We start from the raw sequence: 24907 nt of genomic DNA on the forward strand, positions 1-24907 counted from the left end.
GTTTATCTTTTATGCTTTTAATCTCGTCTTCATCAGCAGAGCGCTTTAGTGGAGCTGGCGCGTGGGCACCGTGGAAAGCTCAGTACTTAAAAAAAAAAAAAAGAAAGAAAGAAAAGAAAGTAAGGTGGATTTGAAGAATACTGGGAGTAAAACTTAATTTTGTGCCACCTCTGATAAACGCGCAAATTCATTCTATCTTTGCATTCATTCATTTTGAAATGGGGGAATTCTACAAATTCCACAAGGAGGCAAATGACTGTGGCAAGGGAATTGTAGTTTACTTGTATTCTGATTTTATTTTTCATATTGCAATCAACAAATATTCCAAAGATAAACTTGAAAAGGAAAAAAACAAACAAACAAAAACACAATACTAAAACTAATAAAATCAGAAAACAATAAATGTATGGTAAAATACACCATAGAATGTGTAATATGAGAATAAGAGTCAAAATGTTGCCAGAAATATGAACTGGAAAAAAATGGTAAGACTGTGTGGGAATATATATATATATATATATATATATATATATATATATATATATATATATATATATATATATATGTATGTAGCAAAACATAAAAAACAACAACAAAAAAAACACAAAAAACAAAACACAACAAAAAAAAAATTGTATTTTTAGTAAGTGATCAACATATTACAACAACTTCATTTTGAATTCAGATCTATTACCAGAGTTCTGTTCATATAAATTTATGGAATTAAAGTTATTTATGAGATCAAAATATTACAATACAAAAATGTGTATTTTACAAGCATATATTACAATAATCAAGATAAAATACTAACTGAAAAAGAGTAATAATGTAGGGAAAAAAAAGTTTATATCTCACCACCACCCTCATTAAAAAAAAAAAAAAAAAAAAAAAACACTTTAATATGGCGAGAGTAGAGTCAAAACATGCAGAAAAAAAATAATGGCAAAGAAATAAAATCCTATACATTTCTAGTAAATTATTACCTCCCCCACAAAAAAAACATTTTACCAGAATATAGTGAAACTATTACCAGGGTAAATGGATTTTCAAACTCAAATTAAACAGGTGTGATAAATGCACCCGTCACCATTTCAAGTGACTCCACCAACACCTAATCAAGTTCAGCTGTTCTGGTAGGCTTTCCTTGAAATTTTTGCAGGCACATCACACAGCAGAAGCCTCCGAGCTCTCTCTGTTGGTCTGGAGCGGCTTCCTCATCTACGGCCAGGCAACATTTTGTGTTTACAGACAACAGTGTCCTCCAAATGAGCTCCTCATGCCTCTGTAGTCAATAATTCAAGCCCGTCGTGTTTACTGGCGGAGGCGTTCTACTTTTGTGGGGTGCACTCGGTCGCCCCGTCAATATTTCACGAGGAGAGGTCGGGATCACGCCGCTGCGAAGACATTGCACTTTCCGCGTGAAAATTATCCAGATTTTTACTTTGAAATGCACAAGTTCTTAAACGAGCACTAAGAAAAGGTCAGGACAAAAGATGATGCTAAAGTGACTAATGAATGCTAATGAATGCTTTTTTATTTCATTCTTATAAATATTACGCTTTTTTTGAGAAATAATTTTCCTTTGTCTTTTTTCCCCTGGTAATATTTCTACTTTACTGTTTTAATGTACTGTATGCTAATATTTTGACTTTTTCAGGTAGTATAACATTATTTTTACATGATGTCTTTTTATTCCAATATATATTTTTTTGTATATTATTGATATTTTCTACTGGAAATATTTTGACTTATTTTTTTTTTCCTGTGCATATTTTTGTTATTATTAAAAAGAAAAGAAAAAAAGAACTATAGATCCATACTAATGAGTCAGCGTTACCACCCGGTGCAAAATAAAATAAAATAAAATAAAATAAATGAAAATACCAAAACTCAGTCTAGCTCGACCCCCGCGCAGAGTTACATCACACCTTTAGCCAGAATTGCAATGGGCACAATAATAGATTCCAATAGGCTTCACTCTTGTAACATTAACATCTAAATGTAAAATGAGATCTCAAATCAAGGACTAGCGTGTCATAAACACTCGAGCCACAACAGCATCACACACCTTCGACCTTTGGATATCGACGTCTTTGTTGGATCGCTGACCTTATCAAGTGCATGGCAAATATTTAAATGTATCCTACGTAGACAGAGGTGCATAATTCCGCGTTCCTGCTCTTGACACAGGGTGCACATTGACTATTCATATTGGAAACGACCTTGATGACGTGACCTTGAAATAATGACTACTTTCAGGCAGATGGCGGCGGGAAGACGTCTTTTACATTTGATTTCAAGCGAGTCTTTTGCACATCCTTCTGCCTGTTATTTTCCTGTTAGGCCCTTAAAGATACAAAATAAATACAACTGCTAATATTTTTACAGAAGTCTCATAATATGCTGTCTTTATTCTCAGAATACAGTGTTCCCTCACTTTTCGTGGGCAATATGTTACATAATCCTCACAATAGGTGAAATTCCATGAAACAGAGGTAGATTTTTGTTGTTGTTGTTGATGAGGTGGATTTGTGCCTCCATTTTTTTTAAGTAACTTATTTTGTTTTATTTTTTTAGTAATTGTTTTCAGGGAATATTCTAACACGACATATTTAATAGGTAATATTTCGACTCATTCCTTGTCATATTTTGACCCTTTTCTGATAAACATATAAAAACAGATGTTTCTGGTAATATTTTAAGACATATTAAAATGATGTGTTTATTTATTCTTATTCGTGTATTTAAGAATTTTTTTGTCATTATACTTTTTTTTTCAAGTAACATTCCTCTCAACTTTTACATTTTACATCATTCTATTGTATTACACATTTTATTTCTTTATTTACTCCATTAAGAGATATATTTTTTAACCTGATGGTATTTTGCTACTTTTGCAATAGTACATGTAAAAAAAAAAGGAGAATATTTTTTATATATATATTTTTTTATTATGCTGTAATACATATGTATATATATATATATATATATATATATATATATATATATATATATATATATATATATATATATATATATATATATATATATATATATATATATATATATATATATATTAGGGGTGTCACGATTCGCCAACTCCACGATTCGATTTAAATTTCGATTTTGGGGTCACGATTCGATTTTTTTTTCGATTTTTTTTTTTTTTTTTTTTTTTTTCGCTCCCCCACTTTATAACACAGAGGCATATGCTTCTGTAGGCTAAGGCTAGTCTATGATCATTGGTTCTATTCATTGTACAGTAAATCTTATTTCAAAAGATCGGCTACATATAGGTGATGCAATTTCCATATTATTTTTGTGTAAATTTATGTAATATATGATAATTGACATTAGGCAGGAATGATCAAATTCAAAGAATTTATTTACAATATAAAGTTAACCGTCTTGTTCTTACTGAAGTGTAAAATAAAAAATAAAAAAACAAAAACAAAAAGTCACAGTGGGTGCCTGCCATCTATTGACTGTTTTTGGTTACAACAGTGTGCTGTGCGTTCCTCTTAAAATAATGTGCAATGTGCAACAACAACAAAAAATATATTGTATCCAAAGTCATGGAACAAATACAGCCTGAACAAACTATATCCCAACATTTACAGTTGCTGGGCATACTGTAGCGTGGTTCAAGTACACTAATTAAATGTTTGAATCCAGCGTTTTCCAAGGCTGCAGGTCTGCTGCTATAAATAGACCTATGGATCTGGCGTTTCGCGCGAGCTGAAGTGTGTGGAAGTTTCACTGTAAATGAGGATGAAATAGTTGGTTGGACCGTTGTTTTCCCACTTCTAGTTGAATTTGATAAATCTAAATCTTTGTGATGCCTGCGTAAATGTCCCGTCATGTTTGTCGTGTTTCCCGTTGTTACGGCTGGCGGCTCGGGCCCGCCGCCGGCTCCGCTCCCCTAGTATGTATGTGTGTGTTTGTGTCGGCTGGTGCCCGTATAATGGTACTTCAGTTTGAATGCGCCAGCGCGACACTCTGATTGGAGGACTGTGCCAGCGCGACACTCCGATTGGACGACTGTGCCAGCGCGACACTCCGATTGGACGACTGTGCCAGCGCGACGCTATTGTGTATCCGTGTATTATACCCCTATTGGTTATTGTTGTTTCTCCTCCGTTCTGTCAGTTCTGTCAAATGCGGTTATTATTTGTTCACCTTCCACTTTCACTCCCTTGTCAAACTCCTGCCTGAAATTTCAATTAAAACTACTCAGATGTTAAAGTCGACCCGTGTTTATCTACTCTATATTTTCTGTTATTGTGTTACTTCCCTTCCCCTTGACGAGCCGGGCGTAACACCGTGGCCGAGTACAGTACGCGCACATAGCATATCTTGCAACTGTGGTCTTTTTATCGACAACGTGAACGTTGTCGACATAACTCACCGGGAACGCAAAATGTTTCCAAACTGGTGACGAGAGAAGCGGGAGCGGCTTGAAGCACCATTGCTGTGTCTGTCCGCGCTTGCCATCATGACTGCAGGAGAAGTCAGCTAACAAGTGCCGTTAGCTAGTAGCTGAATGGCTGCGTCTCATTTGCTTTCCTGGGAGGTGGCGGTGGCGGCGGTGGCGGCGGGCGCGGGGGGGGGGGCATCGAATCGTGTGTCCTCTCTTCTATTTCGATGCTCGAAATCGTGACGTAATTTCGATCGATTTCGATAAAAAATCGAAATCGTGACACCCTTAATATATATATATGGCTGCACAATATTTCAAAAAAATGTCAATATCGCGGTATTGGTCCAATAATATGGATATCGCAAAGACATGCAATAAGTTTCATATGGCATTTTATGCTATTAGATGAATTTGACCAATCAGCCACTAACTAAAATGTAAACATCCAATACTTGAACATTATCAAGAGGTAATTACATTTAATTAACTAAGAATACATTGAGTTTGCTTATTTTGTCCCATGAAAACACGTAATAATTTCATTAGATGATAAATGTAATTTCTTTAGGTACATGTTAAATATCACAATAATATCGATATCGCTATATTTAGCAACTATATCGCATATCGCACGTTTTTCCAATTTCGTGCAGCCCTAATACACACACACGCACACAAATATTATTATTATTATTATTATTATTAGTAGTATTAGTATTATTATTATTATATTTGTTTTAACAATTGTAATGATAATATGACTTAATTGCGATGTTACTACTCGACAGCCGCAACATCTGGACACAATTGCACGGAATTGGCCGTTAAAAACCCAACGGCTGGACAGGCATGAAGAGATCCGTTTAGTGGCAAGAGAAAGCAACTGTGAGCCGACGGGGTAGCGCGGCAAGGCAACATCTGGCGCTTGATGGATGTTTCCACTTAACGAAAGCCGTCCGCCTCACGAGCGCACGTGTTTATGGCGCGCTTGACCTCTTTTAGGGCTCATTTCGAGGCAATTTCTCGCTTGGTCGAATGAAACGTTTATTTCATTGGATTGTGCTGCTTAACTTCCATTTGCCTCCATGTGGCTCAACGCAGGATTCCCACACAAGTTGTTTTTATTTGGACTTTATTGTAGTAAAATTATGTTGTTGTTTTGTTTTCGTAATCAGAATGTTTTACTCGTCCTAAACCATTGATGCCTTATCTCTATTTGAAACATTCATTTTTTTTTAAATCTTGCTTAGAGACCTTAACTCTTGCCGAAACTCCTAAATTTGGACCCAACTTTGAAATCCTAATTTGAAGAACTAACCATGGTTGCATGGCTAAAAACCCTACCTAACCTACTTGGAAAGCCCAACAATTGTTTAAAATTCAAACCCAGGCTTCAAACAAGGATAGAAATAAATAAACTCGATTTGAAACTAATTTTAAACTCAAATTAGAAATGAAGCCTTGGCTCTAATTCTAATTTAAAGTAGAGTTTCGAGCCTGGGTTAGGGTTTCAAGATATGGTTTCAAGCAAGGCTTCTAAGTTTTCAAAGTCGGGTTTTAATCGAGCAAAGATAAAAAAATAGTAGGTTTTCAAAACAGCATTGGGCTTTCAAACAATGGTCAAGTATTAAATTAAGGTGTTGAGCCATGGGAAGGTTTAGAAAGGCTCTAAAATTAGGGTTTCCAGCCTGGATTTTTGCTTTTCAAAGTCCAGTTTCAAGAAATGGTTCGGATTCCAAATTTGGTCCTTAAATCAACGTTTTCAGAATGTTTCAAGCCTGGGTCAGGTTTTTAAACACGTTAGGGTTACAAATTAGGGTTCCATGACAGTGTTAAGGTTTTCAAATGAGGCTCAGGTTTCAAATTAAACCAGGGTTGGACCTTAAGTTAGGGTTTCAAAGCCAGGTTTAGGGTTTTAAAAGAAGGCTTCCAAATGAGGAAACAGAAGCAACTCAATGCAAACATCCACCATTGTGTGTACATGCAGCATCTCAGGACCCACCTAGCAGGTACATAAAGGTCTGGTTCATCCGTCCAATCAAGTGGGAGGTTCCTGTGTCGCATTTCATTTGCCAGAGTAATGAGAGCAAACTCGAAGAGGTGAGGGCCGTGCCCCGTCTTTTGATTACAAACCATTAAATGGCGGAGGAGGCTGCTCACACTCAATTGCATCCATCATTACGGAAGGAAGACCCCCACCTACCTGACGGGGGGGTGTATATCATAGCGTTAAGGAGCTGCTGAATTGGACTCCTGTGTGCGAGTGCTGTGTTTCCATGGAAACATACGATGAAACATCAAAGAAAGGAAAACAAAATGAGACCACGACGGCGTAATACATCGATCACGCCTATCAAGGCAAAAAGTTTCACATTAGAGTTTCAAATGAAGGCCGGGGTCCATTTTAGTTTAAGTTTTCAGATGAGATGAGGGTTAAGGTTTCAAGTTAAAGGCAGGGTTTTCAGTTTTCACTCAGGAAAATACATTCTATAAATACAGGATGTATGCCCATGAACTCGTTCTTAATCGACACATCTGGCCTTCTGTTAATGTGTGGAGGTGATTGTTTCCTTTTTTTAAGATTTTAAACTTAGGTATTAAAAGTCAGGTTTCAAGTAAAGGTTTCAATACATGGTTGGGGTTTCAAAGTAGGGATTCAAGTTGGGTTTCAAGCTAAGGTTTGGGTTTCAAAATAAGGTTTCAAGACAGGGTTAGGGATACAATGTACGGTTTGATGTGAATATTTCAAGATAGGTTTGGGTTCTGAAGGACTGTTTCAATATAAACATTAAGGTACACATTAACATTAACATTAACATTAACATTAAGTAAGGTTTCAATGTAAGGTTTCAAGCTAATGTTGAGGGTTTCAAAGTAGGGTTTCAAGTTACGGTTGAAGGTTTCAAAGTGGGGTTTTAAGTTAAGGTTTCAGGGTAGGTTTAGGGTTTCAAGGAGGGTTTCAACTAAAGTTATTAAGCAAATCTTAGGCTTGCAAAGTGAGGTTGAAGTTAGGCTTTCAATCCAAAGTTTCAAACTCAGGCTTCAAGCATTGAAACCCTTACTTGACAGCCTACCTTTGACCTTGATTGTCGTGTCCATGTCGATGCAATGGACGTTGAAGTGCAGCCAGGTGAGATTTCTCTGTGATGAGAACGCCGTGTGACAGCCCAACAACTGCCTTGGTGCCAAAAGCCACAGCTGAGACGTGTGAAGGCCCAACTTGCACTTTTTTCCCCCCACTCAATTATTGAAATGCATAAAAATAAGATGCCTGCACTGGAAGGTGAGTTTCAGACAGCTGACCTCATTTTGACTCCAGAAGACAGCAGTAGAGTTTTCCTGATCATCGGCTAGTTTTGTATGATGTTATTTGATATTTTTCAATACAGTATTTAGATGTTATTTTCTTTTAATTGGAAGTCAAGTCAAACATTTTCTTTGCTATGATATTCTGGTTAAAGGAATACATGACTTGTGAAAAACTAACCAGCTATTCTGTGAAACGGTTAATTTCAACTCTTCTCTGAAAAAAAAAATGCTAAATCTGGGTGATTTTTACTCTGCTAGGCCATGCTATTTGTTGTGCGCTATGCACACTTTAGCCCGCATTAGGAGAGGCCACCCCCCATCACCCCTCCCCCAGACTGAATCCCATGAAACCTGATGTGCTGAGGATTTTACTCTGATCAGAATTGGCGCAATATTTGGGGTAGAAGAAGGGATTTTCTTATTTTGATTCTTAATCGGTTTAAAAGAAAATTCAGGGAATAAGATACCAGCGTTGTTATACACATTATTCTTGTTATTCTTAATACACAATGCCTAAAGCAATACTGGAAAACGAGTTATAAGTCTTGTATTGCTTTAATATTGTGTTTAAGAAATATGAATTAACCAACCAGATCCACACCCATTTTTATCCATCTCTGGGGGCAGCCATTTTGCCACTTGCAGTCAACTGAAAATGATATCTTTAGAGCTCAGGTAACGACCAATCACAGTTCACTTGTTTTTTGGGTTTGGTCATGTGACATTCGCAAGCTGATTTCTGAGGCCAGTGGTCACCAACTCCGGTTCTTGAGGGCACTTATCTAGCATGTTTTGCCCGTTTGCTTCTACCAACACACCAGATTCATATTATCAGCTCATGAGCAAGCTCTGCAGAAGCCTGATAATGATCCTGATCTTTGAATAAGGTGCATGGGAGGAGGGAAACATAAAAACAAAACAAAAAAAACATGCCAGTTTGGTGCCCTCAAGGACCTGAGTAGTTCACCTCTGCCTTAGATGCTGTGATCTCATTTTCAGTCGACAGCAAGAGGCAAATGGCTGCCACCTATGGATAAAAATTGGTTGATTTTGCTGCTTAATTCATATTCCACAAATTCCAAATTAATCAGAATGCATTTAGACTTGTGGGCATTTATTTATTTATTTATTTTACCTGACTTCCCCTTTAAAACTCCACTTTTAAACAGTAATTGGACATCCAAACCCTGATTTGAAACATAAATCCTACTTTGGAACGGTAGCACATGTTTGAATGCCCTAAACCTGGCTTGAAGCCCTTGAAAAAAAAAAAAAAAAATCTCCAAACCACAATGTCAATCAAAATGTGAAACCCTAAACCTTTATTCTAACTTCTAAGCCTCCTTTTGTCCATAAGCCAGGCTTGAAACATCACTTTGAGACCCGAATTCTGGCTTGAAACACTAATTTGACACTATAACCCTTGTTTGAAACCCTAATTCCCAAAACCCTGTTGAGACCCTGTTTTGAAACTTGCCACCAGGCTAGACTAACTCGGTTAAGACAAGATTCCATCAAAACACTCTAGTAGTAAAAATATCTCAACGAGCCACTCAGTCAGTAATGAACAGATGGAAGAGCAGCCCGTGGTGCGTTCAATGACAATCCTTTTTAATTACAGACATCATTAGTCGAGCTTTGCCTCCAGCACTTTTTTTTCCCCACTAAAATCTGTCATTCTTTTGTTGATTTGCTTTGAGCTGCTGATCCATTTCTTTATTTGATGGGAAATCTTGTTTTTAAATGTCACAGAGAAGCTAATTGGCGGCATCATTTTTCACTGACATCTTCCCGTTTTAAGTCCACTCGTCATGAATTGGTGTTGTTGTTTTGTTGCACATCAAACGGGCATCTGGCACTGAAGTGGTTGTTTGGACTGAATGTGAGTAAAAAAGCAATTTTGAGCTTTACTGAAGACAAACAGAAACATTTTTAAAGTGCTGTGGAGTAAGTGTAATTGAGTGCAATTGGAAAAAAAAACCCAAACATAATTTCCAGAATAATCAGCATTATTGTATTTTTGATCAGTAAAAACAGCAATTCTATTTGATTTGAAATGCCAAATCATTAGTTCTTAACAGGTTCACTGTTGCAGTGAGTTGTATAGCTACAGGGTTGGGGAATCCAGGTCCATATATATATATATATATATATATATATATATATATATATATATATATATATATATATATATATATATATATATATATATATATATATATATATATATATATATATATGCGCACACACACATCCACACAATTTAGATGGAATTTTTGCACTCGAATCAATTTAACATGCTGAACTAACAACAACCTGCATAATTTAGTTTGCCACGAGAAAAACCACTACATTTAGTAAACAGCAATGATTTTTTTTTTTCCTTTTTTAAATTTCACACCTTATTTCATTTGTGAGGTATTTTTGAATTGTGTATTTTGACACAATAAAGCATAATTTTGCCTTCAGCAAATATACACATTTGGGACTTTTCCCCGTCTTTTATTTTACGGCAGCAAATTATATGGAATCGATGCAGCATACAGTAGATCCACTCTGTTTTCATAAGCGCTCCATGTGGCCCTGTCCGTTTTGAATCACAGCTATCAATAAAGCTTTCAGCGCACTCTGGGAGACATTATTATGTTCATCTCTGCGGTAATGGCCCTCCTCCCCCTACCTGCCCCAAAAACGACATCCAGCGCTGGGGGTCCGGTGTTTTCCTGGACACTTCCTGTGGCAAATGACACAAATCTCGTTTCACCTGGCTCTTAATCTTCTCCCTGTGCGCCAGATAAAAGCCTTTTTTTTTTTTTTTTTTTCCTCCTCGATATAAACACAGCCGGAAAGGCGCAATATCAAAAAGAAATATGGTGGTCACAGATAATCCGCACATATATCTTACCAACAGGGATCTTACATTTTCGATATACACACGGAAGAAAGCGTGACTCAAAAATTGCATCTTTACCTACAGGCGAAGTTAGGTATTTACAGTCTTTTTTTTTTCTTTTTCTTTTTTACAGCCAGTTTAAAGACTCTGGAACATCATTTCAGAGACATATGGAAAACAGAATGATTTAAAAATGAAATTAAACAAGCAACCATAGCTTAAAGGTACACGACGCAAGATTAGACTCAAATTTGAGTGTTAAAATAATCATATTTTGCCGTCACCTGTCATCTGCAACGCAGAGAGCAACGCCGTGGCACACGCGCATTTCCTGTTTTTTTACGCGAGAGAAGCAAGGGCGAGTTCCAATTGTATTTTCGAATCGTACAAACATATTATATAGTACATTCAAAGACCAACCTTAATGAGGAAGTTCAAAGTGAATGTTTAAAAAGAGAGTATTAATAACAGAATGGTTAAAAAAATAAAAAAATAAAGCATAAAGAAGCGTTAGTTCAAAGAACATTCAAAATATACTTTTAAAGAGCATATAGAACATTTTTTTCTTGTTTTTTTTTAACTCATTCACTCCCAACCATTTTGACTGAAGCAACCGCCTTCAATCTCACTGTTTTACTGGATTTTGACTGATTTTGCAAGGCCCACAAAATAGTATCTTCTATTGCTATAAAAACATGGAACATGCCAAAAGAAAGATTAGAATCTCTTCTTCCATTAGAAAAAAAAGTACATATGTATCTGTTTCCATTTTGCAGCAATGACCATTAGAATATAGGAAGGTTTCATCAGTATTCACATTCCTGGTGAAAACACTGCCAAAAAGAGCTTGTTGCAACATGGCCCTGGCGGATCACTTAAACTCTGCTGCCACCCGCTGGTCATTTTTTGTAATCACTCTACCATTGCTTTAAGGCACCTCTTCATGTCAGAAGTTGCATCAAAGCTTTCTATGTGGTCTTGCATTTAAAAAAAACGTATGAATACGTCTTTGGGAGTGAAGGACAAAGCATTAAAAACATATTTACACGTTTTTGGGTTTGAATGAGTTAACAATGAATAACAGCAAATATTGCTGCACGTGTAAGCATCCGTTCACAGTGTAAAATGCGATCATCATGTCATGATTGATGAGATCATCCGTGTGTGTAAAATTTGCCTTTATATGAGCATGAGCAACCTGGACATGTTTTGTGTGCGTGACTCAAACGTGGCCTTGACAGAAGAGAACAGCTTTGCCAGGTGCGAGAACATCCGTTGGCGTGACGATAACGGCAGTGAGCAGGGTGACGAAGGCCTTTGGATGAGCTTTTTGTGCATGTTTGCGTGCGTGCATAGCCGTGTGTGTGTTTGGATAACTTTCAACAAAAATGTGTTTATTGATCCTTTATGAGTCACGTTAATGCGCCCTAACATTTTTTTTTCAAACTCTTAAAACCACTATGCCTTACCTGGAAATCGAATATGATGGCAGATTGAATAGATGAGTTTTAGTAGTTGAAATCAGTGAATAATCATCTTATTAATCGTGATTTCAAGACCAATCCAAATTATGGTGATGTTTTTTTTTTTTTTTTTTTTATCCATATTTGCTCGGCGTACCTAATGTTGTGTCTCCCTAGCGCAGATTGTGTATGTCGCCGCTGTTATTCCCTTCCTTTCTGTCCCCATTTGAGCGTTCCAAGTTAGCATTCTGAGCATCAAACTAATCTGTGAGTCACTGAGTCCTATTTCCAGTCGCACTGTTTATGCCAAAGGCGGCATTAGAGGGGAAAAAAAAAAAAAGAAAGAAAGGAAAATCTCATGAGGGATTTGTTGCAAATAAAAAAGCTATTAGGATAGATTAAAGTGATTTGAAACGTCCAGTTATTACACATGAGTACTACGTTTGGTTAATACTGGTTTTACTGGTGTGATAACAAAGCAGGGGAAGCTATTAAAAAAAAAAAATCTTTTCTACATTTATATACGTCTCGGTGTCAAGGTTGTGCATCAGTCACTACTCTGGAAATGTGACTCTTGTTTGGAACCCTCACACAGGGCTGAAAAACTTATTTTTAAACCCTAAACATGATCAATCAAAATATCGGCAATATCGATGCCAAGTCAGCATCAATATCACATCCATACTAGACTAAGTGCAATTTCTAGAGAAATTGCGTGGAAATGCTGAAAGCTGAATGCCAAAAGCTGAATGCTAAGATTTGAAAGCACGTGGAATGCTTATGAAGTAAATTGAGAGATAAATTATGAAATTATGACCTCCTGGTTACTGGACAATGCACTTTACCAACTGTGCCACCAAGCAGTATCAAACACCTGGTAATGATGATAAGTTATATGTATGGAAGTGGCCGTGGAAAGTGATACTGAGAAAAAGTTCAACGTCTGTCCCATTGAAAACGAATGGAGAAAAGTTGATATTACAAGTTAAATTGTGCAAATACTGTAACTAATGTGGAATCAGACGATATATATTAGGGATTCACGATAAGGGCAATATCGTAATATTGTGATATTGAAACTGCCACAATATCGTCGTTGTTGTGTTCACAATATTTAAAAGGAACACATCTGTTAAAAAAAAAAGTCAGGTTGATTTCCATTTGTGCAGTTCTAGCACCCTCTAGTTGCTAGTTTATTAGTGCATTTAATTTTCATTTGGAATGTTTTGGCCTTCTAATTGTCAGATGAAGGGGAACCTAATTTGCTTGTGAAGCGATCAATGTGTGCTTGCATTAGCAAGTAAGTGCCTCACTATTGTTATTAGAGATTGGTGATTTATTTATTTATTACTGTTATGTACAAAAGCAAAATATTGTGTGTGTTTTTTTTAGTATGACTTCTCATTTTTACAATATTGTGATCTTTTTTAAATATCGCCAACGCCCACACAATATTGTGATAATTATCGTATCGTGAGCTTCATATCGTGATATCGTATCGTGATGTTTGGATATCGTTACATCCCTAATAACCCCGGAAGGCGTGAATTTTTTAAGCTAGTTGAAATTTGAACAGTGTAAATTGGATGTATTATGTGGGAGTTGTTACGTGGCAAAAAAATCAGATGTGGAAGTGCTTCAATTAGTGTGATGAGTTTGATACGGTAGTTTTACAGTCGTTTTAGTTCCACACTTGTATGCACCGCTCAAACAGGCGACTAGGTTAGCTTCTGTCTCAGTGCCAAGCAGGCACATTTTGCACCCCTGCCACACACTGACGGACGGAAATCCTAAAATGGACCTGTAACCCTACCTTGAAACCCTTCATGAATGTAATTGTTGGCTGTGCACTTTGATGTCATTATCATATCAACAGATTGAACTTGAGCTTCTTGTGAATGAGTCACACGACGAGAAACCACAAAATGGCAACCGCGTCTCGTCGTACCTGCCAGGCTTCCCGACGTCGGAAGTTCTCGTCAAGCGTTATAAAGACGTCGATCCGAGACCTGGGCTTGCGTGGGACGCTCCTTTTCAGGTTCCTGACCGCGGGCTGAAAAGCAGAAGAAACAAATGAGAGGTGACGTGGCGAGTGAGCTCGCCCACTTGGACCGCCGCAAATGCGCCGCCATCCGGAATAAAACAATCCTGGAAGAAATGTCAGTCCGAGCGAGAGCGGGAGACAAACGTGCCGTCCTCGCATGGCCCACTTGTTCATTTTTCCGCCTAAACGGCAAAACCGCGTCGGCTCGTTGTGCCACCCTTGCAACGTGGGATGACAAGCAAGTGGGATTTTTCTTTGCCCTTAACTCTCCTGTTACATTTTTTTCTTCTCTGATCCACCCAAAAATGTTCATGAGTAAACTGACAAGCTGTAAGACTAACCTTTTGTTGCAGGTAAAATTGACCACGTTATCACGAGTGTTGTTCCAATACCGTTTTTTGTCCCCCGATACCGATTCCGATACCCAGCTTTGCAGTATCGGCCGATACTGATACCATACCGATACCTAAGTTTTTTTTTTTTCCTCAACATGAAAAAGCTGTCATGTCATTGGTTCAGAGCATGTAAGGGGCAATAGGATGTCTTAGATCGGCATGCAGTGAACATGTCACATATCAGTGAATGTCGTGCACGAGCAAGACACAAGATGCTGCATCCAAAATCGCACATTAGCATTGGAATTAATGGTATCGGTTACTTGTGAGTAGTCACCGATACTGATACCACTGTTTTAATGCAGTAGCGGCGCCTTTGCCGATATCAGTATCGGTATCGGAACAACACTAATTACCACCATTAACCCATTCAAAGTTTAACTTGACTACTGCTGAACTTTGCTCTTAATTCGCCTCTCACGTTTGTTTCTTTGGTACACGAAAAAAAAAAAAAAAAGTCATGGGTCAAATTGACCCGTTGCATATTTAACAATCCAGCTATGTTTCGAGTCAAATAGATGCATTGACTTTTTCAAATTTCTAGTAATGGTTATTTTTATGGTTGACCTATTTTTTTTATATTTGCTTCCTTGGTACAACAAAGGTCATAGGTCAAATTGACTGGCAGAATGCCTCCTGTTAGATTTAGCTTGGCAACTTCCTGTAACTGATTGCTGAACTTTTGCTGTGTAATAAAAACTATATAAAGTGGCCTCCATTTTTTGAAGCAAGTTTAAATCAGGTCATTTTTGGCCGGTGCCAAACAGGATGTTTTGAAAAGAGTCAAAAAGTCCACATATTCAAGATATTAACAACACATGATTGATGAAGGCTGACAACACTCCTAGAAAATAAAATTTTGACGTGTCCCTGCCGCCTTAGCTGTTCGTCCCTCCCTGCCTTTGACGCCTCAGAGATTATCATCTGCAAACTTGTCAATGCCCTTATTGATTATGTCTGGGGGACTTGGGCGCAAACACCTTGATGGCTGTCAAAAACTGGGTTATGTTAAGTCTCAGTGTGACTAGATGGAAAAAGGAGAAAAAAAAAAACATGTCCCACAAAAATGATCATGGGTCAATGTATTTAATAGTGTCACTTGTCTTCATGGTTACCGTTACTGCTGCGTGTGTCCTTTGTTTCCAAAAAAATGAAGACACACTGTTGACAATGCGCTTACAAAAGATTGGAGTTATTGTTAAATATTTGGTGAGGGATGTTCAAACTTTTTAGTGTTGTACTTTTGTGCATTGTTCATCTATTGTTTTGCTCTAAAAAGACGACTACTGATGTTGAGATATTGATTTAGCATTCTCCTGAAAAGAAAATGTTGCAGCCTATATGCAATGTTTGGTTGAATCAACAACACATCTGCCGGTTGCAGCTATTTAGCGCTCCCCTTTTTTCCCTCAATTGCTTTAAGTCACAATTAATCCAAGAATTGCACATAATCGACACAATCTTCTTCTGCGTGGTGCTTTACAAGGGCAGCTGCTGATCCACCGCCAGGAGTGATTTGAGCGCCACGCGGCAATTTGCGAGGAGGCTTAATTGAAGAAAAGGCTTAATGAGGCTCCCGGAGGATTGGAATGTGGGTCTCATAAATGGCTCAGGTAGAGAAACACACGGTCAACAGGATCAGAGTACAAGCCTGTGAAATTGGCATGAGAAGGCTTAGCTGCTACTTCGTGTATTTAGTTTATAATTCCATTTCTGTCTTATTTATTTATTTAGGCAATTTTATAGTTTTATTTTTTTATTTTTTTATTTTTTAGGGGGTATGACAGTAAATTGTATTTCGGTTCATATTTGCATTAATGCATTTAATTGTATTTTCTTTTATTTGATGTTCTAATATAATTGGTGGAGTGGCATTTTAATATTTTTGTGATTTGTTTTTTTTTTTCAATCCATGTATTTTCCCAAAAAGCAAAAGTCATTCCAAAATAATACAATTAAATACGAGTAAACAATAATTTATTCTGATTTGTATTCATAGTACTTTATTATCATTTAATCATATACTAATTTACCTTCACAATTTTTTTCATTTGTTTTTTTTTCAAATTAATTTTATTCTCTCTATTTGATTTGATTAAAAAAAAAAGAATTTAAACCCCCGCACCATTAAAATAAAATGAAAAAACATTTGAAAAAAAGCAATCTAAAACACATGCAATTACACACCCCTCATACAAACAAAATAAAAAAATTAAAAAAAAAATGCTGAAAAAACACATAGTATTGGAAAAAAAAACAAAAAAACAAAACAAGCCAAAAATGCTAAACTATTATGGAAATATACTTAATATGTACAAATAATTAATTTAAATTGAGATTTAATTCATTGGATCATATAAGTTATATATGAGAAGCTGATACAAAGGCATTTCTTTTAAATGTACAGTATTAAAATGATTGTTTAAATATGTGTATTATAGTTGGTCTAATATTGACAAGAAGAAATTTTTTTTTTTTTCAGACACAAAATGTTAGTTTTATGAGGAAAATGGTTTTATAGAATATAAGAAATGTTAGGAGAAAATAATATTGATGATTTCACACAATATTTAACAACGTGGCATCAACAGAATTGCAACATGAAGTCCAAATTTTATCAAGTTATATGTTAATGTTTGATGTTGTGTTTAACGAGATTTATTTTTATGTCCTCCTAGCGTGTCCAAAATTGATTTTTTTGGGGGGTGGCCGGAATTTGTCCATGTGCAAGGTTTGTGAGCCGGTTCATTTCTCAATCTGACAGCCGCAGATCAAACGGGAGTGGCCGGAGATAAATGGCGGGGACGTGAAGTCGGATCAATTCCATCTAGCGAGGTTCCTCACTGGGGAAACAAAAGACCTGCACGGCTGTCGACAAGGCTCAAGTCACTTCACCGTGTCCTTCAAGGGAACACTTTTCTTTTTTCTTTTTTTTTTTTTCCCAGAACAGGTGCCATGTGGTGGCAGAGAGTTCCACTTGATTCGTGACACTGAAAGAGAATACTGTAGATTTTGGAGAGGGTTTCATTCTTGCAGCATCCCTTTTGCAGACTTTACATGTTGTGATGTGATTTATGGCCCGGTTCTGGAGCTACTATGCCAGGAGTTCATAACGTGCTCCAGTGTAATCATGGATAGTAGTTTGGTATGGAGCATTTCGTTAGGGTACAGTTAGTGTAGCTGCCTCGCACTCCAGCCACATGCTGATGCCGTACACAAACAGTGCAGCTACTCCCTAATGAATAGGCAAACCATTGTGAGAACCTTTCCTAAAAAGCAGACACAACAACTGATGTTGTATTGCACTCTCCAAAAATAAACTATTGATTGACATTCCTAAAAATGAAGCTAGTGATGTTACACTTAAAGAAAATGATGTAAGTTGTGAATTACTCAATCTTTTACCTTTATACATATACCTTAAGTTGTTGTTGCTTTTTTTTTTTTTTTTTTTTTTTTAAGAAACTCAACTATGGTTGTATTTTCTGTAAATATTTCTGATGATGAGAAGCTATTGTTGCACTTTTCAAAAAGGATGACACAGTAATGATCTTTCACTTCGCTAAAAAGTAGATAAACCATTAAAGTTGCACTTTCCTAAAATAATAATAATAATAATAATAATAATAATAATAATAATTTCATTTCATCATCATCAAATTTTTCATGTCACTTTAAAGGCCCAGTCTGCCGGTTTGACTCAGGAAAATGCACTTTTTAAATACAGGATTTAAACAAACAAACTACTTCTCAATTTACAGATGTGGGCTTCTCTTAATTTCTGGGGGTGATTTTGTCCTATCCCCCAAAGCCTGAATTTTGCCATTTTGTGTTTGTTTTATAAACAGCGGGAAGTTTCTGTGGAAAGACAGTGTTTACACCCCTCCAGCCAATCGCAGAATGGGGTTGGAGTGTCGCAAACGGGGCCGGGCGAATTTGTCGGCTGCGTGACGTCACTCCCGCGGCAATTTGAAAGCACGCACGGTTGTAGGACAAAATCACCCCCAGAAATTAAGAGAAGCCCGGATTTGTAAATTGAGAAGTAGTTTGTTTGTTTAAATCCTGTATTTAAAAAGTGCATTTTCCTGAGTGAAACCGGCAGACTAGCCCTTTAAATTTTTGACAGAAAAAAAGGCACGTTTGTCTTGCATTTTGTACTATACCCAATGTGACCTGAACTGTGGATCAATCCAAAGATACGTACCCAACCGTGAGCTTTCTATCGCATCGTTACACTCCACAACAGATCGACAAACTAAAAACTCTCAGTCCTGAAGACAAGCCAAGAAGAACCTATACTGAAATGCAGCCACTGTAGACCTTGTGTGCTTTGAATTCAATAAGAAAAGATGGGTGGAGTGCAATAGCTCCGAAGATTATATCACCTAACACTCAAGATAATTAGCACTGTACCACTACAGTGATTATGCTGCAACATGCTATTAGCTTCAGCTGGTTGCCAAGGACAACAGATATGCACTGGTACATGAATTTAGCATGATATGAACTAAGCCCTCTAGCACTGGAGAGACTTTATGAAAAGAATTAAAAGGCCCTCAGTGATTTCCTTTTCTTTATCTGTGTCTCTTCAAACAGACTAGACAAGAAGCTAATTCAACACTTGGCGCCTTGTGTTTCATACGCAAAAGAAGAACAAAAAAAAGAGGAGAAGACAACAGAGAGGGTAAGGAGAGGATAGGGGGAATTTGGTTCAAAAGGTCGCGTAAATGTCAGAGACGAGTCGGGACAAACTTTTCCTCGCAGGCGGCGGTGTAAAGTTTGGATAAAACACTAAGGGGAAACGGAGAAAAAAAAAAGTTAAAGAAGGCGACAAGAAAGAGATGACAGACAATAAAAGAAATGCCGGCACCCATCGAAAATTAGAGCTACGGAAATAATGACAAAGTCAAAGAAATAGGGGAATGGCAAGATTAATAATATAGCCCCGCTGTGAAGCTCAAAACAAATCTGCAACACTGGCGGTTTGCGGCCAAAGCACAAAGCCACAGTGGTCACTTCATTAGGTACACCTGGACTAATCCTATATATTGTTTAATACCCTGTAAAGTAAATTCATATGAACATGTGGGGGGTGGGGGCAGTCTCCAAGTGCACACGTCCGCTGGGTCTAGACTCTAGTGCACAATGTGTTGCATTTAAAGGGAATTAGAAGAGCCACTTCGATTGGCCATTATCCAAGTCGGTTGTGACCACTCCCATAGCAACGCAGACCTCCTTCTTCCAGGTCAACTCGCTGCAAAATTACCAACACTGGGTCTACCCCACCTCTTTGCAGTTATGTTGCATGCCATGCAAGATTTATTTTTTTATTTTTTCCCGAGTATGGTGTGGGCCTTCATGTTCATTCGTAGTTATCCGACACATTTATAACAAGTATTTAGCTAGCTAGCTAGCGGTACCTACACCCTGAAAATACATCTTCCTATGGGATAGTCCACCGCCGTGGCCGCTTTAGAGTGCCTTGTTGTCTGTAGAAAAGGTGGACAAGACAGTGTGTGGACTGGGGCTTTCAATTGTCTCATTTAGAATCCATATATTTTCACTTCGTGTTAGCCTAAACCCTTAAATGTATCATTAAACTCTGACACATTGCTTGGCCAACATGAAACAGCATAGACAGAAAAACTTGAGAATATGTGTTGCCTGTCTTGTCTAAGTGAGGATACTTGCTTCTGATTGGGGTTCATTTGGTGCAGTTCCCTAGTAGGAGTCCACCAATATACCACAGAATTCCCCCAAATTGGACATGTTTGTGTTTAACTCAGAGCATGGGACCTGGACACATTTTCAAGTGTCTTGTTACAACAACTGTCCACTAATTCTGGTGTTGATTGGTGAACCAGGCATTAGAAGTTTGTTTTTTGTGTTTTTTGTTGTTGTTTTTTTTGTTTTTTTTAAACAAGAGGTGCCACTGGCAACTTTTGGGGGTGAGGCCATTTTTCTGACCCTTAAAATAACCTTACATGTGCTACATTGTGAGTTTTGGGGAAATAAAACAATAAGGAAAACATAATAAATACCTTTCAGTATCAATCAATCAGTTTCAATTTACAGAGCATGTTTCATGCATAAGGAAAACTGAATGTGAAAAATGAAAAACAATTCTAATTCAAACAATAATCGTGCAAACAACAAATGGTGGGGTTAACGTGGTAAACAGTATGACTTTCTGACTCAGTCCTCCACAAATGTCTAGCTTGTGCTCCGAGTCCAGTCCAGACCACAGCTAGAGGAACTCCCGTGAGAATAAATAAGACATGGAGTGTAATTGCTGAAAGGGCACCAGCAGTCGCCCTAAGTGAGCGGCCCTGTGGATCTCTGACCTGACCTTCTCCTCCTTATAACACAATAGAAAGCAAAAATATATATCTCCTGTATGTATGTCAGCAGAATAAGCATTGTGTGTTTCTGTTCCCTTCGTGCTTGCAACTAATCTAAAAATGTAATATCACAGACATTTGATGCACGCTGTTTCAGCAAGTTAGCAATAGTAGGTAATTATTCATTTCTGTGACAATGTTGTAGATGAGGTAGTGACAGTCCAGTGATAGTAACATTTTTGATGGTAGTAGTCAGAGTAGTGTTGGTTGTGAAAGGGGTAGTGGTGGGGTTGATGGTACTAGTAGTACTAGTAGTGGTAGTAGTAGTAGTTGTAGTAGTAGTAGTAGTAACAGAGTGTGGTGATAGCAATGGTAGTGGTTTTGGTAGTTATGGTGGTAGTCGTGGTCGTACTAGCACTAGTGATAGTAGTAATGACCATTATTATGTGCTTGCCTTGCAGTAGTCCTGTGGTAGTGGTAGTAGTACAGTATTAGTTTGTAGTAGAAATAGGAGTAGTAGTGGTAGTGGTATTCTTGATATATTATTCGAGTAGAGGATGTGAATAGAATAAAGGCTAAAGATTGTAATAAAAGGATGTTTCGTAAATGCAGAGGCGAGTCAATGTCATAATTCACATGGGCGATCAATAAAGCAATAGCTGAGTGAGCTGGATGGCTGATTAAACACAATCATATTGTTAGCCCTCAGGGTCGCGTCTGATTGCTTTTAATGAAAGACACTAAGAAACGATCGTCAAGTAGCTCGTCCTGAACATTTAGCGCGGCTAATGTTTTGCTCAAGGACACGTTGACACTGCATCCATGGGATCTAAGTAACACACACTAGACCGCCATTTTAATTTCCTATGCGCGCTTGTTGTATGTTAGCATTTTTACCAATTCTGTTTTGAAATAGTACTCTACTACAGGTTAAGATATGCCTCAGTGTGACTAGAGAGAACTGTGCTATCTTGAAATGGTATTATATTCATATCGTAAGTGTTTGAATTATTAAGTATTTTACTTTATTTATCGTTAAGCATATTAAAGGCCCATGACGCAGCATTTTGCACATTTGCGACCCCTGTGGCGAAACGCGGAATGGACGCCAGCGACGCGCACAGCCAGTATCATGAGCATGACGTCATGCTAAGAGCAAAAGTTAAAGTTTCCGGCCCGACCGCGCCAACATTATTTCACTTTACAGCAAAATAGGGGCAACAGTCAATGTGCCACAGTAGTGCTTCCTGTCCATTATACAATTCTTAAAACATGTGCAAGTGAAAAATATGGTTATTTTAGCACTTCAATTTGAGTCTTAAATTGCGTCATGCCCCTTTCACCAACAGCAAGGCAAGATTTAGAATCCACATCATTCTGCTCGAATGGTTCCTAAGTATTTTTTTTAGACTACTTTTTACTTGTGTCCGTTATATTTTAACAGCAGTATCTGTACTTTTTACTTGATAAATTTTCAAAACAAAGTCAATACTTTTGTTTCTAAATGCAGGAAAACAATTTATTTAAAATAGTTGACCTCTAACAAATAGCAGCCAACAATGTGTCCTGTCTCCGCCAATCATATGAGGCGTTGTTACACACTGCCCCCTACATCCCAGCTTGTGATTGGCTCTATGACATGCTATCACATGACATGCAGATTAGGACAACCCATAAATATGAGTGCAATGCGTGCCACCACAACAGAGGATAATGTGAACTTGATAAGAAGAATGCTGCAGATGGCCAGTCAACAATATGAAAGAATATTAATACATTTTGATAAATGTTAGTATTATATCAGTTTTCATCAAAACACAGTGACTATATATATTTTTTCCAAATGCTTTAGTTCCCTGTCGAGATTATTTTTTTTCTTTTCGTGTTTTCCTTCTGCACATATGCACTATATATAACTGAGGGAAGTGATTTAAAAAAAAAAAGAAGAAGAAGAAGAAGTGCTAGGCCCTGAAGACGAAACACCCTGCCACACAAGCGATGAACAGATTAGGATTGACACCGACAATCCTGATGTGATCGCATACGCCAACAAATCCTCACTTAATTGGACGCTTCATCCGCAACGTGGCCCTCGCAGTAAACAGTGACGGGCTAAATAAGGCGAAAACAAGCTTGGGAAAATATCAGCAATAACGCAAAAAAAAAAAGAAAATAAATGCACAATCTGGCATTTCGGGAACAACGGCAACATTTCTTCTTTGACTGCATAATCCTCAGCATTGGGCTAAAGTGATTAGCTTTCCCTCCGCGCTCAACAGCCCGTGTCTTAGCCCAATTTGTCCATCTCTTGGAATCGTAGAGCGGACTCATCACGTCTAGCGGCGTCTCCGAGCCAACTGGACGAGCTGTCGGCGGGAAATGGTCAGCGGCCAGGTGCTAAGGAGGGATTGCGTGCAATCAAAAAGGGGATTGTGTTGAGTCAGATTTATGGAAATACCACGGCCGCATCACGAGGTAGCTTCGGAGAGCCTGGCCAAGCTCACAAGTGATTGCGGGGCTGAAGTGAAACACTGACTCATGTATGGCGAGTCTCAGAGACAAAGTTGCTCTGATTGGAGTGCTCTGGAAGAAAAGAGTATGCCTATAAAAGCGCTTATGAATCTACTGGATGGTAAGCTTGTGAAGGAAGAAATAAGAGTGTTCTGGATGGAATAATGAGCAGCGATAAAAGATTAACCTTAGATTGTAAGTTAATCACCACCACAACTACAACTGTTACTGCCACGATCGCCACTACCATCATCACTACTACTACCTCACCACTACTACCGACGCTACAAACATTGCCAACATTACTACAAATACTACTGTCACTACCACAATCAACAAACACTACTACCATTGCCACCACCTCGAGCACTACCAACTCTACCATTACTGCTATCAGCACACCTACGCTCATCAGAGTTGGTCATTCCGTCAGTATTGACAGAAGGCCCGTCAATCTGTCAATGATGGATTGCCATTTTGTTGACGATTGACAGGAAACTTTGAAAAATTGACGAACTAAGCATTGATGGACGGAGTTTTCCGTCTGTCAATAAATTTGGCAATCCACCAATGACGGACATCCAATTTTGGTGATGGATTGACGGAACAAATTTGACGGATGTCCACTTCGAATGACGGAAACATTGATGGACACTCATTTCGCTGAGAAATTGATGAATGATGGATTGACTGTTCGTATGGGGCTTTTATTGTGCCAAAACTATTTACAAATGTGTATTTCGATCCACAAATATGTAAAAAGAATTTGTAGAAGTAACCAAAGTCACTAATGTGGAACGCGAATCCACAAATGTGTAACTTAAGTCACAAATGTGTGACATAAATCTGCAAATCTGCTCACTGATTTGTATGCGAAAACACATCGTTTTCCAGAATTTACCAGAATGTGTATATATATCTGTAAAGATGACTTGACTTGACCTGTAAACATCGGGCTTCTTGATTGGCTGTATTTTTGCATGTGACTTGTCACACTCCTACTTTGCTGGAGACTTGTGTGTAGCTCCGACCACCAGGGGACACTATAGCGTCAATAATAGTTCCGGTGTTGGCTGCAATCGAGGCCATGCGCCCAAAAGAGGGCGAAAAAGCCAAAGATACTCCCACAAGTGTACAAGTGCTAGCAATAGCTAAGGGCTAAATAGCGGATGAGAGGAAAACACTGCAGGCTATATGGTGGATGAGGAGCCAAAATGGCGGACGGGGCCAAAATGGTGGACCGGGCGTAACAGTTGTAAAGTTGAAACGCTTTAGGTCGAGTGCGCCTTAACTCGAGGACTCCCTGTACGTGAAAATAAATCTAGTGGACCTATAAGGTTCCCTTGCCTCACCATTTGTTAGCTATTAAAGTAGATAGTTGTTGTAAGTTTACTCTCATATAGGTTCAATCAACTAATAATAATTACATCTGCCATTAAATAGTCGTGCAAAACCCTTAACATTGGCAAACAAGTCGTTAATGTAACCTTGTACACACTATGAGAGTGCATCATCGTAAGAACTGAGCAAA

The 24907-nt window shown here is 37.9% G+C and overlaps 1 protein-coding gene across 2 annotated transcripts in view; it reads right to left on the reverse strand.

The window, feature by feature from the left end:
• The window catches only part of lingo2 (leucine rich repeat and Ig domain containing 2), a 205413-nt gene that overhangs the window by 99989 nt on the left and 80517 nt on the right, over positions 1–24907 (reverse strand). For both annotated transcript variants that reach the window (XM_077532699.1, XM_077532698.1), the window contains exon 3: positions 14034–14138. The gene's annotated coding sequence lies outside the window, so the exon portion shown is untranslated. The remainder of the gene's footprint in view (positions 1–14033; positions 14139–24907) is intronic.

The sequence above is a fragment of the Festucalex cinctus genome, chromosome 9 (genome assembly GCF_051991245.1).
Source record: "Festucalex cinctus isolate MCC-2025b chromosome 9, RoL_Fcin_1.0, whole genome shotgun sequence".
NCBI lineage: Eukaryota > Metazoa > Chordata > Actinopteri > Syngnathiformes > Syngnathidae > Festucalex > Festucalex cinctus.